General features: G+C 40.4%; 1 long non-coding RNA gene across 1 annotated transcript; it reads left to right on the top strand.

Annotated features, from left to right (window-relative positions):
- Positions 1-5,296: 5,296 nt before the first annotated feature.
- Positions 5,297-17,175, top strand: LOC137327724 (uncharacterized). The gene is made up of 3 exons (XR_010964530.1): positions 5,297-5,419; positions 6,537-6,593; positions 17,011-17,175. It is a non-coding gene; the product is annotated as an uncharacterized lncRNA (long non-coding RNA).
- Positions 17,176-19,311: the final 2,136 nt, after the last annotated feature.

The following is a 19,311-nucleotide window of genomic DNA, read 5'->3' as shown; positions in this document are numbered from 1 at the left end:
TCTTTTGGCAGCATGGCTCTTGCTGTAGGCTGGCTCTGCAGCTGTGCCCAGCTTTCTGACAGAAGTCATGAGCCAAGTGTGAAGGGGATAGCCCTTGTCGTCCAGTAACCTGACGGACAGCCTGTAACCTGATGGCCTGGTTGGAATGAAAGAGATGTACGTGTTCCTCCTGGCCTTGGAGAGGAATTTCCTAGAGTTTTTTCCTACGTTGGCCCAAGATTTTTATCTGTTTATTTTGTCTCTCCCAGAGATTGTGTTGGGAGGACTTGTTAACCTTGATTTATATATTTGAACAATTATTTTGTTGATTAAAATGTAGACAATGCAATTGTGCTGGCCAACCAGCCATTTTCTGTCTGCTGTACTGTATCCCTGTGTAAATCCATGATTTTAATTCAAAATGCCTCAATTTCACTTTGACTTTCCTCTAGACGTGTTTATTTATCTTTCCAAGGTGAAGAATAGGCAGGTAGAATTGATTAAAAAAAAATAACTATTCTTTTCTTGCATTCCCGTCTTTTAGAGAGACTTGGTTCCTCTCAGTCCACGATCCCCCACCTTATCATTTGGTTGTTTAAACAAAGCATCAGCAGGAATTTTTCTTAAATCGTTTACAGTTTAAAATAGCTAACAGAAAGTAATAATCATTAACTCTTATTCAGGTTTTGCCTTAATTGAGTTTTTCAAACTCATTATTTCATTTATTGAGTCATTTTTTTTTTCACAAAAGGAGTGAAGCTTTTTTTATGCAAGTTGAAAAATATTTACAAGCTTAAAAAAGTACGAGGAGTTGATAGAAGCATGTTGCTGGAGAACTACATCATTGATGTTTGTACTAGGCTTAGACTACAGTGAGCACATGGGATGCCTTGAAAGGAAGATGCAGTTCTACTTAGGCAAAGAAAATAACCAATAGTATCAACAGCTTGGGATATATTTAAATTAATGGTTACATGCAGTTAAGTTTCACATGTGGCCCACATAGTCCATGGTATGAATCTAAATGACCCACAAAGACAAAAAAATTTCTAACATTCCTGATTTTAAGCCATTTCTGAGCTAAAGTCAATTTTAGGAATGAAGCTTTTTCATCTCACTGAGGGGGACTGATGTTTACATTGGAGCTGGAAGGGGATGCTTCTGAAGTTTGTGACGCTGAACTGAGATATTGTAGCCAGCACCAGTCAGTCAGGCAGTCAGGCCTGGAGCACGATGAATGACCACCTGTTCAAGAGTCTAGTCATTGGCACTGAATGGTGGGAAAAAAACTCCCCTCTGCGATGCTAGACCAGAGACAGCCTCACCAAGAGCTGCAAATCCACCAATGGGAAGTTAAAGGAGGAAAATATTTTTTACAATACTGTAAATAACTACAAAAAAGAAGAAAGCTTTGCAGAGGGAGGAGGGAAGAATAAACAACTTACTTGCAACTTAGTTAACGTTTGTAATATGGTAGGCAAATAGTTATATATTATATCCGTGGAGTGTGTATATTTCAGCATGTGGACCTTTCAGCCATGTGGTAAATTGGTTCAGTAAATTTGCTGCATTAGAACAAAGAGCAAAGCACTGTCACATTTAGATTACATCAGGACTGTGGGAAGCATCAGAAAGCACACACCACGTCCCAGATTACCCATGAGCAATGCCTTCGGAGATCTATTAGGGCCAGCCTTACTAATTGTGATACTGCTATATTGTCTATGCCATACTTGAATTGTTAGTCCTAATCATCTTTAAAACTGTAATTATGAAGGGAAAAACTTTCTCCATTTTCAGTTATTCTTTTTATACAATTGACAATCACATAAACTAATCTTACATTCATCCAAACTCTGCCTTTTTTAACTTCTAAATGTTTGATCATGTAGTGGACTCTCTGCCTATCAAAGTGTATTCCATAATGACCTTACTCAGACTGAATGACTCACAAATGCTAGCCAATGGTATGCTTCTTCCCTCCTTGGTGGAGGTATAGTGCTGACAGCAGTGTGCTGCAAACCACTCCTTCATGATAGATTGACATCTCTGACTGTAAGTCATAGTGATTACTTTCTGGAAAACATCTCTATAATGACATGAATGAGCATTTTTTTTAACCTGCAGCCAAAACGGGTACAAAGTGATCAGAAGTCTGCAGTGCCGACCCAAAGCCATGGTCAGAAGGCCTGAAACCATGTTAAGTCCACGAGCTGTAGGTGCCAAAAGGATGTTAGGCTGCAGCTTGTTGGTTGTCTTCTTCGTGGAGCCGGCCGGCAGCTCGGGCCAGTTGGTGGGAGGGGGAAGGGCCAGCCACGCAACAGATTTTTGTGGGGCCACATGGACTTTTTCACCAGTCGTCCTTTAAAGATCGCTGGTTAGGTCACTCAATGCCTGGTACAGCCGGGCCTAGTGTACATGGCACACACTCCACCCATTTGTACATGAAAATTACAATCGGGGTCCTATAATTGGTGTAGGACCCTGATTTGCATATTTAAACAACCTCCTGCCTGTTTTGGGTTTGAGTGCTGGACGCCCATTTAAGGGTCTGCCTGAAAAGTGAATCAGGCGGGCACTTGGGCATCAAAGAGATTCTGAAGTGCTGGTCGTCCATTTTTCAGGTGAGAAACGGGCAGCTGTCAGTTCAAAGCCACCCCCATAAGTCTAAATTTTTACAATTTTGAAATTCTAGAGATATAGAAAGAGGCCCGATATTAACTCCAGACGGGTTTTGGGCAGATGGATAGAGAGATGTGTTGGAAACTCACCCACTGTTCTAGAAATGAGGTCTGGGCTATTTTAACTCACGGGCCTCATATGAATCCCACCGGATAACGTCCTGCCCGGCACAGGCGGGAAATCGTCAGCCAGCGACGGAAAATCACGCAGGCCAGAGGCCGCCCGCTGACACCAGGTAGTGACGGGATTGGCTTCGGGAGCCATCTCAACAGGTGGCTCGTGTTCGCGATGGGGAATAGTCCGTGGCAGGGGAGGCCTAAGCTTTCCTTGTGGAGCTCAGAGGAGCACTGGCCTCACAAGGAAAATATAAACAAACTTTCCTGTTTGAGCCTCTTCTGGTCCTGGCTCCTCTTCCCCCTGTCTACACCTAAATGCAAAGCTACCGAGGTCTCTGCACTTGGGACACTAGTTAAAATTGCAGTCGGCTCCCAATGGTATCATCGGGACCCAACATGCATATGTAAAGAAGGACCTCACCAGCTTTGGGCGGGTGTTCTTGCTGCCTGTTCAGTAGAGCAGGTTAAAATTCAGAAAGGTGAGCTCCTGGTGGCATTCCGGCAGATAAATAACCTGGGCGATTTTAACTGCTCACCCGCCCGATTTCCACCGTGGGATTAGGGTTAAAATCGCCCCCTATAGCATTCAAAGTATTGCAACATATATTTGCACTTTGTTCTAAATAGGTTTGGGGGAAAACGGTCTTATCTTTTAAACATATAACCAGCCCAGAAATCCAAGCTATTCTATATTTGGTTAGTTCAGTCGGTCTCAGTTATGCCAGGATGTCTTTTGAAAAATGTCTCAGTTTGTGCTCTTTATAGCAGTGATGTTGGAGGTGAGCCAAATTATCCCTTTGCCATTGTTACTGTGAGAAAATAGCAATTGCAGCTGTTTGCCATTAGTTTTGATTCTGATGGGTTTGGATCAGTTTAGGTCAAGCCAAACTGAATCTCTGAACCAAGGTCAGTTTGTTTATGCTTGAACTGAAACAGATCAAGCATTTTAACATCAGGCAAGATAAGTTTTCTTTATATTTAGGATTTTTTTTTATATAGCTGAGCATGTATTTTTTTCAAATATTTAGAGACACTTTAAAAGAAAATTGTTTGATGTGAACACTGAGTGATATTTCCACTCACAATCGCTATGAAACATCAATGCTAAAGACTGTGAAGTAACAGTAATGAATGGATGATAACTAGTTTGTTTTTAATAAAAGAGGAAGATCTGTTTTGAATTAACCTACTTTATCTGCAATTTTGTGGATAACTAGGGCCTAATCTTCACCGATTTTTGAAGGATTTAAATAGCTCAAAATCTCTAGTATCGTTGATGCAAAAGGAATACCTTTGCCATTGTAAACTGAGCCATGCAATCAACTTGTCATCTCTCCTGCTAGCAGATTAAGCAAAATGTGTTCATGTGGCTGATAAAAACAGGGCTTTACAGTCATCACCCTGCTTCAGCAATGTGATTTGAGGTGACTGCATGGTTGCCACCCCATCCAGCTTTTAAACAGACAGTCCAGTTTTTTGAATGGACTGCCTGGAAATTTTTTAAATGTAAGCTCTACACTGTATTTTTATTTAAATAGAAGTCCATTTCTTTTTACTTTGTTTCTGTATTTTATGAGGTGAAGGTATTGCATATTAATACTTTCAGTGAATTTTCATCAGCATTAAAGCAAACATCAGGCCTTAAACCATGATCCCACGTCTTACCCTTCTCCTGTATTGTGATTTGTCCAGTTTGGAAACCTCAAGTGACTGAAATGCAGAAATATCTGGAAGGAAAAAGAAATATTCAGCCAGTGTATCAAAAAATAATGTGATGTTCCCAAAGTGCAAGAAGTAAAAGTTACATCACAGTGACTGATGGATTGCCAGCAGGGTAAACGAGCCAAATCAAAAGAAAGATCGGCAGAGTTGTGTGTGAAACCTCTCCATCATTCCTATTCCATGACTGTACCATTAACTATGTTAGAAGGAGTATAAAAAGGCCCTGTGTGAATGGTTTCCTGTGTTAAGCAAACATATGACAGACATCCAGTTGGCAGCTCGGCTACCTTTTTACATCAAGCGTTCAAATGTTAATTTGATGACAAGTTGTTTATATCAGTCCAGGCTGACAGGAAATGTTTAATTTATTTTCGATATATTCTGTTGCTGTATTTTACTAATTTGAAATATGACAGAAGATATTGTTTGCACCATGTGGCACCTTTCATGTCTACAGTGCTAGTTTGTATCAGAAACTCCTGTTCAACCAGCCATATGTGGAAATACAAATGTCTACCTATTTAACTATAAAGAGGTATGGTCGCTGTATTGCTAAAATTTTAAAGAAGTCAGTTTCCTGCAACAACTTAGCTTAACGTCTCCTATTATTTCCACAGCGGCAGTAGAAGCTTTACCTACAGTAGTACAGATCCCTGCGATGCAATTTGTTGTTAGTCGTAACTCAAAGTTAAAAAAAGTAGCAGCATATTTTCCTACTGATTACGTCACTGTGCACATCTGGTAAAGCGATTGAGGATAGGAGCAAATAAAAATTATTGGCAGCCACAGCAAGAGAACCAGGGGAAGAGAGATGCAAGATTGAGAGCGAGGTAGATTGGGGACACGGAGAGATAGGGAGAGAGGAGGATCGACTTTGACAAGCGAGGAAAGATACTGATGGATGGGTGGCAGCGGAGAAGGTAAGGGAAATACAAGATACAGGGATAAATGTAGAAGATATGAGTAAAATGAGTGACATTACATGTTGCTTCAGTGTTCAACTTTTCTTCTGCTCATCACTTTGTGGTTGTATTTTGAGATTAGAGTGCATTTTGTTCTGCTTTTGATATCTGAACTGGACTGATAGAATAGGGTAGATTCGCGCACAAATATTCAAAGTAGTTCTTGCAGCATTACATGACATCTGTAACGAGCCATCAGTCTGGTGTTATAAGCCTTTGTAATGTATCGCTGAGCTATCCACGATTATTGGAGTCATGCAGAGGAAGTAATCCGGTAGTAATGTCTACTGCAGCTCAGCTACAAGTACCAGACCCTCCAGACAGATAATAATTTATAACATATAAAAAGAATGGCTTCATTAGTGCTTCTTCATCGCAACTTCAAATGCTAAAGCAACTTTACCAGAAATTATTTTTAATTTAAACCATCTTTATGCATTATCGCTAGTACTTTCCAAAAACTTTATCCCTGTTAAACCCAAGAACTTTTCCCTACAGTATTTGTCAGTGTGCTTGTAATAAAAAGAAGCTTTGAAGTTCCAAAACGTACAAATGTTTTCTTCATTATAGTAAAATGACTTTATTATAAAGCATTAATGATAAAAGGTTACAATACAATACAATATTTCTATGTGGTAGCAACCCTGACCAGTGCTCCGACTGCTGATCTTTCTGGCTCCTCAGATATGCTACAAGGATCCCTTTCACATGAGAAATGTTCCTATTAAACGGATGGAACTTATTTTAATGAACTTTTCTGAAACTTTTTTAGCAGATGTGCAAAGTTTTTATCGCCGTCTCTTCCTTCACAGTATTAGTGAAAGCCTCTGAAAGTATTACATTAAAGGGATGAAACATAGCTGGAAAATTCCACTCGTCACTTCACCCAAGACATTTTTACTTTCTTGGTGAGGTGAAGAGTGAAGCAACTCACCAGCCTCGTGAGTAACTACCAGTACATTCCTTCTGCTAGTTGTGTTCCTTCATTACTTTCCCTCTCACACTTTTTATCAGCTCTTTCGTCCTTCTGCTTAACTCCGTACTAATACTGATGATTTATTTTGTTCTTCCTTAGATTCTTTTCTCTCTGATTAAACCTCAGTTGCTACATTTGAACAGGCAAAAAGTTGAGGTAGGTGAGCTTTTCTTTACGAAACACTCCTACTTGCTGAATAATGAGTTTAGAATTATTTCTAGTATTGGGCTATAGGTGGGGAAGAACTTTGGCACGGTTGTGTAATGACCCCTGCTAGAGATCCATGTGTATAGAGAGGAATGCCTTCCATGATGGAATAGCTGATATGATAGCCTACCTGCACTCACTGCCTAGACCTGTGCCTGAGCAATGGCTACATCAAAAATGCTTCAAAAACATCAAAATGTAAACAACGACCTTTTTCACATTGGAAATTTACTGACAATGTTAATTATATTACAGCTGTATTAGGCCATGCTAAGCTCTGGAGTTCCTTCCCTATACCTCTCTGCATCTCCACCTCTCTCTCCTCCTTTAAGACGCTCCATAAAACCTATCTCTTTGACCAAGCTTATCGTCACCTGTTCTAATATCTCTTTATGTGGCTTGGTGTCAAATTTGGTTTGGTAATCACTCCTGTGAAATGCCTTGGGATGTTTTACTATGTTAAAGGTGCTATATAAATGCAAGTTGTTGTTGTTATGTAGAGCTCCTAAGCGATGGCCTGACAATGCAACTGGAAGCCAGCCTCATGGCACCATCCATTAGACCACAGAGCACTTACATTTTTAGTTACAGTCCGAACCCCGTCTCAATTTGCTGAATAATGATTCACTGCAGAATACATGATGGAAAGCACTCACATTTTGCTGATTTATCAGTAGTCTACAGAAAATGACTGAATGCATGAGGGGGAGGGATAAGGACCACTCTACTCAATTCTACTAACATTTAAATACAAGTTTATCAACAAACAGTTATAAACAAATGAGCAACCTTTCAACTATGGAGGTGTAGGAAGCCATTTTAAATACCTCCAGGTCTAAAACATTAGGGATTGTAGAGAGTTTGGCTCGTGAACAGAAAACAGCTGTAATTGAGCAAGGCCAAAATGCATAAAACAATATCAGTCACAAATACCCTTAGAACATAGTTTTAGAAAGGAGGTGGCTCATGATGGTTGGATGATAGGAAGTACATACATTTAGTTTCACAGAGTTGGTTGGCAAGTACTTATCTGAAAATGCACAGCAATAAATTCTAACCACAGCTTTTTGATACAAAAGATTATGGGCCGGATTTTAATGTAAAAATAACGGTAAGGCTAACAGCGCTTGCCATTATCCACGAATAGCTGATAGGGTGAGGTGAAGGAGAGAGGGAGGAGGCTCATGTGGAGCATAAACACTGGCATGGACCCATTGGGCCAAATGGCCTGTTTCTGTGCTGTACATTCTATGTAATTCTATGTAACTTCCGGCGACAGCACATGTGCAGTTAAACGCAGAAATCCGGAAGTTGCTGCACCAGATGCCCTGCTCCTCCAAAAGCTGCTCAAAGACGGCATCTCGCCGGCTGGCCTCACCATTCAAATGTATTGAACGGCGCGAAGTTCCTGTACTGACATCGCAGATACGGACTAAACTCGCCAAAAAAGTGAAGTCAAGTCATTTCAAGTCTAAGTACCACTTTAACAACGTGATAAATCTTAATGACTGCCAAACATCCTCAATGGCACTAAAAATTAACATTTACAAGTGCGGAGGCTCATTCCTTCAGCTTTGAATTGTTGTTGGACATTTAAAAAAATTAAATAAAGAATGTTTTTCTTACTTTTTCTTTCTCTCTTTTATCTCTACCTCTTCCCCTCTCTTTATTTTGCTTTCTGTACCTGATTTGACATTGAATTCACTATTCTAACTTACACTTCTTGGTTGAGTCTCTGCACAGCTCATTAACGATGCTTCAATCTGCTTGATGTGGAGATGCCGGTGATGGACTGGGGTTGACAATTGTAAACAATTTTACAACACCAAGTTATAGTCCAACAATTTTTATTTGAAATCTACAAGCTTTCGGAGGCTTCCTCCTTCCTCAGGTAAATGTTCAGGAGCTCCTCGAAGCCTATGCATTTATACATATAGAACAATACATGGTGTTTACAGACTGCCCCTGCAACTGCCCGTTGCCAAGGCAATCACCGTGTTCAGACAGAGAGGTGTCACCTACAGAACCCCACACAACCCTGCCACGGTAACCGCTGCAAGACATGCCAGATCATCGACACAGATACCACCATCACACGAGAGGACACCACCCACCAGGTGCATGGTTCATACTCCTGTGACTCGGCCAACATTGTCTACCTCATACGTTGCAGGAAAGGATGCCCCGGAGCATGGTACATTGGCGAGACCATGCAGACACTGCGACAACGGATGAACGGACACCGTGCAACAATCGCCAAACAGGAGGGTTCCCTCCCAGTCGGGGAACACTTCAGCAGTCAGGGACATTCAGCCACCGATCTTCGGGTAAGCGTTCTCCAAGGCGGCCTTCGAGACACACGACAATGCAAAATCGTCGAGCAGAAATTGATAGCCAAGTTCCGCACCCATGAGGACGGCCTCAACCGGGATCTTGGGTTCATGTCACGCTACACGTTACCCCACCAGCGAACAAAAGCTATCTGTTTTTAATATAATGGGTCATTTGCTGGCTTTCTCTGCCTTCCGGATGTTTCTGCCTCTCTCTGTTTTTTTTCCTGTTTGTTTTTTTGTTGAATGTGTATTCAGGGGTTCTGTAGGTGACACCTCTCTGTCTGAACACGGTGATTGCCTTGGCAACGGGCAGTTGCAGGGGCAGTCTGTAAACACCATGTATTGTTCTATATGTATAAATGCGTAGGCTTCGAGGAGCTCCTGAACATTTACCTGAGGAAGGAGGAAGTCTCCGAAAGCTTGTAGATTTCAAATAAAAATTGTTGGACTATAACTTGGTGTTGTAAAATTGTTTACAATTGTCAATCTGCTTGGTTAAGGAGATATATAGCTGCTTGCCCTGTAGAGTGCGCTGTGCTTTTTGGATCGCTAATTTAGAGGAACTTGCCGTGCAAAAGCTCATTGAAAGTCTATGGGCAAGTGCAAGTCTAATGAACAGCTGGCACCATTCGTTCGCCGCTCACAGTTAAATCCGGCCCATTTAATAAAGTGTCAAAATTAAAGAGCAAAGGCCTGTTTCCAGAATTTCAATTTGCAAAGATACACTTAACCACAGCGCCAGCTTTCTATTTATGTGCCCTGTGTCATGTGGATTAATGACACCTGAAATAATTTAGTATTGTGGATTCCAGGTCACTTTGTGCGGAGATCAGCAATCCCAGCTCTTGTAATGGGAACAAACTATAGGTATGTTTGGTAATCTCTCTCCCATCTCCCTCATCTTAAATATTCTTTTTAAAATATATATATCAAGAAAAATCTGTAACTGATTAATTATTTTAAGACTGATATTTACTATCTTGGTCAAAGGGGTTCATTCACCCGAGTGTAATAGGGATTTTATTTTACCAGGTGTTTGGAAACAGAGAATTTAATTACATATCGCACAGAATCTACAACACGGCCATTCGGCCCAACTGGTCCATGCCAGTGTTTATACTCCACACGAGCCTCTTCCCACTCTAATTACCACTTCCCACCCTGCCCATCTATTCCCTTCTCCCTCATGTATGCATCAAGTATGATCCAACCACATGGCAAATTGGTCTGCCGGCCTCATTAGTATAGCCCCAGAGGTAGTTCGTCCATCATGGGAGGGTAGCAAGATCAGCCAGCTGGGACGCTGGGCCAGGATCTATGGTGAGTCCGGGGGTGTGAGGGGAAGCATGCGGTGTGTGGGGGAGGGGGGTAGAGGGATGCGTGCGTTCGGTGGAAAGAGGCAGCCTGCGGGTTTTAATGTGGAGTCAGAAGGAGCACTACTGCTTTTCCCAGCTCCACATCCAGGTAAGTATTTTTTTTTAAACTTACCTTTTTGGTGGCGGCCTCCAGTGGTCCCTTTAAGGACCCTTTAAGGATGCTGCGTTCAGGGCAAAGCAATTTCTGGTTTGGGTCCTAAAGCAGGTAGTTGGCCACTTATTGGCGTATTGACGGGGCCTATTACCTGTTTTAGGTGGCAGCCAGGGCCGCCTCTACAGCATCTGGACCAATTTGATGTTGGATATTTGCTATTTGGGTTTGGGAGGTTGGCTCCCCAAATTGGACTCCTTGCACCCAATTTACGACAGGAACGCAGGCACAATGAGGTCCAATTTCACCCCCAGTGAGTTCCACATTCTCACTACTCTGTGTAAAAAAATCCTCCTAAATTCTTTGCTTGATCTGTTAGGGATTTTCTTATATTTATGCCCCATTGTTCTAGACTCAGAGCAAGAGGAAACAGTTTCTCCACATCCACCCTATCAAACCCCTTTATAATTTTAAAGACTTCCAATGGCTGACTTGGTGGCATGGTGACATACTACCCTACAGTTCTATCTGATCTTTTAGACATACAATGCGAAGGACGTTATGATGATACATTTGTCAGAACTGAAATCCATGTTTCCTTTTTGTACCAAATCTATTGCCACAATCTGGCATACTGCAAAAAGTGAAGCACAAGAATGCGGCACCAAATTGGAATTGCATATCAATCTATGGATGGTACCTCCCTCCAACATAAAAAAATATGAATCTAAAGAATTAATTAGTTATTGCTCGATATTTAAACAAAGTCTGACATTGGATCCATGAAATGTAATATGGGCAGACAAAAAATGGATAAGAAAGGACCCTGGGGTCATTAAATTTATTTTAGCTACATCATTAAATAAATTTAAAACAGAAATAGACAGTTTCCTAGAAGTAAAGGGAATTAGGGGTTACGGGGAGCGGGCAGGAAATTGGACATGAAGCTGAGTTCGGATCGGTCAAGGCCCTGTGGGTGGCGGAGCGGGCCCAGGGGCTGAGTGGCCGGGTCCTGTTCCTACTTCTTGTGTTCTTTAGATTTGAGGTTAGGATCAGATCAGCCATGATCTTATTGAATGGCGGAGCAGGCTCGAGGGGCCGATTGGCCTACTCCTGCTCCTATTTCTTATGTTCTTATGAATACTCACCATATCTGCTTGACAGCGGACGCATCACCCTCCCCAATCGCTGGAATTGCTAACTGCCGAGGGAAGCAATCAGTTGCAGTGAAATTATTTTGAAATACATTTTAAGTTTAATTTTTTTTTGCATTGGATTCACGTCTGTTCCAAAGTGCCAAAGAAATGTGTGACAGAAATAACAGTGTATAATGAGAAGCGAAAATAGAAATTTACCCAGGAGAGTGAAGATTAATACTCCATCTGTGGATTACTTGGATAGAGTCCAGACAGCTAACGGGAATAAACCGACAAATTAAATCTAGAGAGGATCTCACTATTTAAAACTTTGAGGTAATCATTTATTATAGAACATATGTCTATGCACGTTAACAAGCAGACCCTTCCAAGGTTCGCTCCCACAAGAATTTCAGATATGAATAATGAATGAAATATCCATTTCCTACTTAATACAAATTATTCTTTAGCTATATTTCATGTTTGGTAATAATTTATAAAGTAATTAAATACAATTATAAATTACATACACAACCCATATATAATGAGGTTTCCTTTCAAAAAAGAGAAAGAATCCAAAATTTAAATATTACGATTCATGTATGGTTCATTAAGGGACATTTGTGATATCCGCGGATAAGCCTATATCATTTTCGGGCAGCTTCAGTCAATTTAAGAACAGAACCCATCACCCAATAGTGGCATTTAAGGGCAATGGCCCACTAGCTTCCCCCTTGGTTCACAATATAATCCAATAACTCCTCAGTCTAAAACTCTTCAATGTACCACCACCTCTAGTTTGGCTCTGTTGGTAGTATTCTCACTTCTGACTCGAAAGGTTGTGCGTGCATGCCCCCTTCTAGACATAATCAAGGCTGACACATCTCTAAGGAAGTGCTGCATTATTGGAATTGCTGTCCTTCGGATGAGACATTAAACCAAATGCCTGTTCTGGTGGTTCAGCTAAATATAAAATATCACATAATACTGTTTGAAGAAGAGCAGAGAGTTCTCCTGGTGTTTGGAATTCTCTCCCTAAACCGATTTTCCTTTAAGATCCTCCTTAAAACCCATCCCTTTGAAGAAACTTTGGTTACCTCTCCTAATATCTCCTTCTTTGGCTCAATGTCCATTTTTGTCTGAGTATGCTTCTGTGAAGCATCATGGGATTGTTTTCTATGTTAAAGGCATTATATAAATGCAAGTATTTGTTGTTGTTGTCCTGGCCAATGTTCTTCCCTCAGAAAAACACCACTATTAACAGATTAACTGGTCAGTCATTGCAATTGCTGTTTGTGCGACCTTGCAGTGTGTAAATTAGCTGCTGAGTATACTCATATAGCAACAGTCAGTTATATAAATACCAAAAATAGTCCTTTATCTGTAGCATCTAATATAACAGGCATAAGACATGCTAACTGACTCAGAGAGAGACTTTGTATAAGGAACCATCGCTCAGGAGGTAGATGCGGGTACTCTGTGTGTTACTGAGCTAGTCGGATCAGGAAGGTCCCCAATTCAATCCCTAGTTTGTGCTGAGTTAGCTGCTATTAGCTGGCATGACAGTTTGAGTCCCACAGTTTGGCACAATTTTATTTTTGCCATATTTCTCTCCTCATCCCTGAAGATACCTAGATAGATTTCCGTCTTTACTGCCTGGCCATAAAGCATCAACTGGATGGACCGCAGCAAGGAAAATCAGGCCGAGAGGATTGCACACACGTAACGGACCATGTCTGATTTCCCTTCCATTAACTTAAATGGAAGGAAAATCGGATGGGCTCCGTTAAAGGCTTGTGATCCTCCTTGCCAGATTTTCCTCATTTCGATCTACCCAGGTGATGATTTATGCCCAGTCAGTAATGATGAAAACCTACCCTATTTTGACTCTTGCTGGGATAAGGCCTCACAGGCAGCAGCTGGTGTCCTGGACAAGTAACCATTGTTCATTCACATGTCTAGGCAGTGAGTGAAGGTAGTCTATTCTATCAGCTATCACATCATGGAAGGCATCACAACCAAGCACATTCCTGTCCGTACGCATGTACTTTCCAGCAGGGCTCATTACACAATCTTCAGGAGTGGGAACCATGGCTAATTTGCCCCCCAATCCAGCACCCTTGCTGCTTCCCCTGTTGAGGTCCACTGACTCAGGATAGACTGGAGCTTCACCGTGGAGCCTCCTGGTTTAAGTACATGCCGACTTTACCAGCAGCTTATGGGTTAAACTGTAAAATGTGAAATGAGAAGGTGAATCTGCTTCATAAGTACATGCAATGAGTTGGTGAATGTGCTCTTGAAATAGAACATAGATGTGACTCTTCTATGCCTTTATATAACAGTCATGTGGACAGATAGACCAGTGCAACATAAAGTCAGGTGATACTAGTTTATTACATCATAACATTGTTGGCGATACAATTTCAGCACAGTCTCTTTAACGGACAAATCTAATGGACTACAGGCATTGTGAGTTTATTAGAACATGCGCTGCAACTGAAATCTTATCTGGGCAGAACAAACTTGAACTGGCCCTCATCCACAATCAATAAAATCCATAATTATAACTTTTAATAAACCAATATTGGGTCTATTTATACAGTACTTTAAAATACCGCTAAAAATCAAAACAAAGTAACACCATAACAAATTTAGCCCAATCATTAAGCAATAACAAGTGAACCCATGACATTAACAAACATTTTTAACTCTATTTAATTTATTTTATATAAAAAAGATGTTGCAGTCAATCTTTTTCAGCCCTCCTAAAGCTTCAAATACAGAATAATGCTATTTCCTGTATTCACAAACTCAATTACTCTAATCCAAACTGGAAATCTTCAGCCCATCAACAGTCCACATCTGTCACATAATTTATCATCCAGTCTCTCTGCACAGCAGTTGCCAACTTGGACCCTCAAATTTAAAATGGTAGCTTTTCATTCTAGCTTCAGACGCCTTGTTCCAAATCCTTGCTGCTCCATGCAGGAACCATTCTTGCTCAGTCCCTGTCAGGTGGATTTCTTCCTCAGTCCCAGCCAGTCTAACTCCCCACAGAAAGGAGAAGACAGAAATAGCCATCTTACCCAATCCTCTCCGGGCCATCAACTGGGAATTATCCATCTCGTGCAACATAAAGGACACTGGGGGGGAGCTTTCCTTTATGTGTCGGGGTAGCAAGATGGTAAACACTATTTTGATAAATGTATTCATGATTTCACTACACCGAGGACACAGAGAACAATCATCCCCCAGATTTAGGTATCTCAATACTCCTACAGGAAAAGGAAACAGGAACAATTGATGAATTAACTTTAACAAAATATTCATGTTATAACGCAGTAACATATCGAGGGAGTCAGGTGAGATCCTAAACCCTAAATCCAAAGCTTAAGCAGTTTATTGATACTGTTGGAACCCTTGAATCCTCGAACTGCAGTCTGTATTACTTTACCTGGCCACAGTTAGTGTGCGTGGTGGTGGTGGGGAAGGGGGTGGGATTGACAGGCAGAAATTGTATTCCATTTTTGACAAGTCTTATTGTTGCTACAGGCAGGTATGACGGTGGATAGCAACAGACAGAGTGCTGATAAGGTTGAATCACGTGACTTAAAAGGAACTGCCATTGTATTGAATGCTTTAAACTGTAGTGACACCAGTTTTTATTGCATTGCATGCTACATGGAAATAGATTTACCTGTGAGCAGAATATTGAAGGGAAACTGCATAATCTGATTTTTGTCACAGTCAGGAGAACAAGCACTTTAATCAGGGCTGAAAATAATCTTTTATCCTGAGGTTCATCGGTTGATTTCAAATTGGATGCGGTCTTAAAGATGGTACAAATAGTATGTTTTCTATTATCACCCATTACGGCAGTGAATAGGAATATGTGAACTTGTTGATTTTATACACTAGTGCCACCAATGTCATCAATTTAGTTGAACTGGTGCCTACCAAAGCAGCTACTAGGAACTGGCCTTATTGCCTTTTTCACTGTGTCAACTGTAGCTCTGAGTCAGGGATTATGGGTTCAAGTCCAAAGATTTGAGCACAAAATTTAGGCTGACACTCCAGTGCAATACTGAGGGAGTGCTGCACTATCGGAGGTGCCATCTTTCGGATGAAGTGTTGAACTGAGCCTCTGTTTGCCCTCTCAGGTGGATGTAAAAGATCCTATGGCAATATTTCGAAGAAGAGCAGGAGAGTTTCCTCTGGTGTCCTAGCCAAATATATCATTAAAAAAAATCATCTGGTCATTATCACGTTGCTGTTTGTGGGACCTTGCTGTGCACAATATTGGCTGCAGCGTTTCCTACATTACAACAGAGACTACACTTCAAAAGGACTTCATTAGCGTAAAACACTTTGGGATCTCCTGGGGTCATGAAAGGCACTATATGAATGCAAATTTTTCTTTCTTTTAACTATTTAGAAGTCCTGTGCTAAAAAAAAAATCCTAATAGTCTGTTAACTAAATCCTTTTGAGGCTGGCTTAGTGTCCTTTGGTCACTCAGCATTGCTAGCCTTGTTTAAGTCATACAAACCCTCATTCATTAAAGGCCTTTGTGAAAAGGCATTGGAATGGAAGGAATACATGATTGATTAAACTGACCGTCTGGAGATCAGAACAGTTTTATTTTCTCTGATAATCCAACAGTTTCCATAATAACTGCTGGATAATCTTAAAATCTTTCACTCCAAACCTAAAGTGAGTCAACTTGATAATGCTCAGCAATCCCCACTCTTTCTCTTCTCATTAAAGTGAAATAGCTGTTCATTATAGAAAATCGGGCCTGGTGTAAACAGGCTGCCAATTCACTAGCACCCAATTTGTGTTGCTACTGAACCCACCAATTTCACTTTTTCTCATCAAGCTGCTGTCAGATTTGGTAGCAGTGTAAACTTTTTGGCAGACTGTGTCTAGTTCTACACTAATCCAGTTTAAACTAATGCTGACTATGTGTTCGTGAACATATGCAAATTGTACGAGTGCCAAGGCTTCTTGTTAGTTGTTTTGATATGCAAGTTGGTTTGTAATATAACAAATAAATACACTGCAATCAAGATACTTGCTTCCATATATTTATTTAGAATTGCCGGCTGACCATCCAGTCATTTGCAATTCATAATAAAAGCAGCTATTCTGAACATTTGTGGTCAAACCAGGTCTGACTGAAATTAATTGTTTCCTTTTGTATTTATTTATGTTCTTGAAAGTTAATTAAAAATAATAAAGTAAGTGAGATGTGCCATAATATCAACCAGTTTTGAAATTGCTCAGTAAGATCACACTAGGCTTCGATGTGGTAGATATGGGATCTCCAACATCTTCCAATATTGATGAAAGGCTATCGACTTGAAAGGTTAACTCTGTTTCTCACTCCACTAGATGCTGCCTGAGCTGCTGATTTTCTGCTTTTATTTCAGATGTAATAAACCTGCCTTCAGACATTGATGTAAAAAATTGTACTGAAGATAAATAGAACAGCCTTAAATCCGTGTCTGTTCTAGGTCCTACTGTCTTTCAGAGAAAACAACAAGAACATCCCTGCAGACAACACCATTTCAGAATATTGTCTTGATGTGAAATGAATGCTGATTTATGAGTAGAAATTCAATTCTTTACAACATTTGTCAGGCTACTGTAATAACCGATTCGTACAATATGAACTTAGTGTGAATCTATAGTCCTGACAATCTGAGGGGCTGTTTAAAAAGGATATAGAGGCACCGGAGAAGGTGAAAAAAATATTTACAAGGATAATACCAGAATTGAGAGGTTCTAACTATCAGGAAAGACTGAACAGATTGTGTAGAATGGGCTTATATTCTCCACAGTTTAGAAGAATGAGAGGTGATCTCATTGAAACGTATAAAATTCTTAGAGGGCTTGACAGGATAGATGCTGAGAGGCTGTTTTCTCTGGCTGGAGAGTCTAGAACTAGGGGTCATAGTCTCAAGATAAGGGGTCAGCCATTTAAGATGGCGATGAGGAAAAATTTCTTCACTCAGATGGTTGTGAATCTTTGGAATTCTCACCCCAGAGGGCTGTGGATGCTCAGTCATTGAGTATATTCAAGACTGAGATTGATAGATTTTTGGACACTAAGGGAATCAAGGGACATGGAGATAGGATGGGAAAGTGGTGTTAAGGTAGAAGATCAGCCATGATCTCATTGCATGGCGGAGGAGGCTCGAGGGGCCGTTTGGCATACTCCTGCTCCTATTTCTTATGTTCTTAACAAGCTGGAGCTCATTTCTCTAGAAAACATAAGGCTGAGGGGTGAGCTAATAGAGGTCCTTAAAATTATGAAGGGATTTGATAGGGTAGATGCAGAGAAGTTGTTTCTGCTTGTCGGGAGACCAAACTAGGTTCGTGTTACTTTAAACTTGAAAGCTTTACAGTTCAGCAGCATCATTGCTTTTCATATAGTTTCATTATGAACCTTTTAAGAAAATAATTTCAATTTTTTTTATCGACCATAAAGCCATTTCAGTTTTTTTTATAAACATTAGTTGTGGAGTATATTTACATATTAGTGTTTTTTTATAACACTGTTATAAATATAAGATAGTCACTAATAAATCCAATAGGGAATTCAGGAGACACTTCTTTCCCCAGAAACTGGTTAGAATGTGGAATTTGCTACCACAAGGAGTAGCTGAGGCGAATAGCATAGATGCATTTAAGGGGAAGCTAGATAAGCACATGAGGGAGAAATTAATAGAAGGATATGCTGATAGGATTAGATGAAGAGGGGCGGGAGGAGGCTCGTGTGGAGCATAAACACCGTCATAGACCAGTTGGGCTGAATGGCCTGTTTCTGTGATGTAAATTCTATGTAATTCTATGTAAAATACTCACACTAGGAGACTTTTACTACGATGAGAGAATTAAGTACGAAGAGAGTGCAGCATGAAGCTCGAGGTGATTTTACACTTGCTCACTATGGATGCAAGCTAACGTATATGGAAAATAAGTTGCTGCAATGTCTTACGTTAAGCTGTCTGTGTAAATTGCTGCCGTGTTGTGTAGCTTCCAAAATAAAAAAGGATGCTTGGGTATTGCAAATACAGTAAAGTGGCTTTATGTGCTTATTTGATATCCATAGCGGGATCAAAAGATAAAGTGTTGCCCTCTTGTTAAACACACATCAGTATACACTGCACACTCTTAGGCCATCAATAAGAAATAGTTATACGTGAAATATGAATGGTCTAACAAATCATCACTTTAAAAAAAATTCTGGTTTCTTTTTTAATAACCAGCAGTATTTTACAAGCTGTTTATTTTTAAAAAACCCTTCTGATTATATTCGGACCAGCTTGTATTATCATTGCAGGCCAGTGATCTATTTTAATAATGCGGTCCTTCTTTGCCAGAAATATCTCTGCTCACAGTACATTGAGTAAAAGTATTATCCGTGCAAAATGCAATCCTCCTTTTTGGGGCAGAGTAAATTCCAGAGGAACAACAAATTATAAAATGAAGGGAGTCACTCATCATGCTTGCAGCCCAGCTAATTTTGTGCAGACTCACAATATTTTATGTGTAGGAACTTGACTTAACTATCAGATTATACCATTTTGAACAATGCTATCCAATGCCTCTAAATTCACTTAATACGGGATCATATCCAGGTTAGAGTGGTGAAAGGCCCAAGGTGTTTTTTTCCTTAATTGACTGGTTTCTGTGGTTTCATTTCAGGTTTTAATTGCCAGTCTCTC

Source organism: Heptranchias perlo, chromosome 12 (assembly GCF_035084215.1).
Source record: "Heptranchias perlo isolate sHepPer1 chromosome 12, sHepPer1.hap1, whole genome shotgun sequence".
Taxonomy (NCBI): Eukaryota; Metazoa; Chordata; class Chondrichthyes; order Hexanchiformes; family Hexanchidae; genus Heptranchias; species Heptranchias perlo.
This window is presented reverse-complemented; position numbering and strand designations above follow the sequence as displayed.